The sequence below is a fragment of the Ovis canadensis genome, chromosome 7 (genome assembly GCF_042477335.2).
Source record: "Ovis canadensis isolate MfBH-ARS-UI-01 breed Bighorn chromosome 7, ARS-UI_OviCan_v2, whole genome shotgun sequence".
NCBI lineage: Eukaryota > Metazoa > Chordata > Mammalia > Artiodactyla > Bovidae > Ovis > Ovis canadensis.
The window spans coordinates 53,420,049-53,420,811 of NC_091251.1; positions in this window are offsets into that span (position 1 = coordinate 53,420,049).

Genomic DNA, 763 nt, shown 5'->3' on the forward strand with positions numbered 1-763 from the left:
ATTCCAGTCTCATGGGAGCCAGGGAGTCATCCGGGCAAGCTGGCCGCCAACGCTGCTTGTGCTGCCCTTGCTGCTGGCTGCCTGGCCCAGGGCGGCCCCTTCCGCCCAAGCTGTGGCTGCTACCAGCCCCTGTGCTGGGAACAGCATGCCCAGCTGGGGTGCAGGACAGACTCTGGGCCTCGTGAGTATGGGTCGCCATCAGATCTGCCCAAGAACTGGAACTGGTGCAAGGTGGGATGGGGCTGACTAGGCCAGTGTTACCAGGAACGGGCACACTCCCAGCATGGCAGCACCCACTGGATCCAGCATCCACCCCACCACAGCCCCAAGGAGACCAGTAACACGTACCAGGCCAAGGACCAGGAGTGTGACAAGGTTAGCCAGTGCAGAACAGATGCTGAATTCAGACAGTGCCATACCCTCCAGAACCACACCCTCTAGAAAGTTGGTGACTTCTCCCTCTCTGGGAGGGAGATGATGATGGCAGAAATCTAGGGGAGTGGGTCTATCAGCCGCAGTACAATGGCAACAGGCAAGATGTCTAATCACTCTGGAGGCATCTATGCTGAATACCATGAGGAGACCCATTTCCATGGCCAGGTGGGATATCCGCGATGGAAAAGAGTACTGAATTGTCTAGAATTTACAGAGTGAACCATGGGGTGGGAGAGGCTGTATGAGGATAGTGACCAGCATCTACAAAGATGGGAAGAGTACTGATTACAACCTTGCTATCCAGGAGAACTGCACATTTGGGGACTCC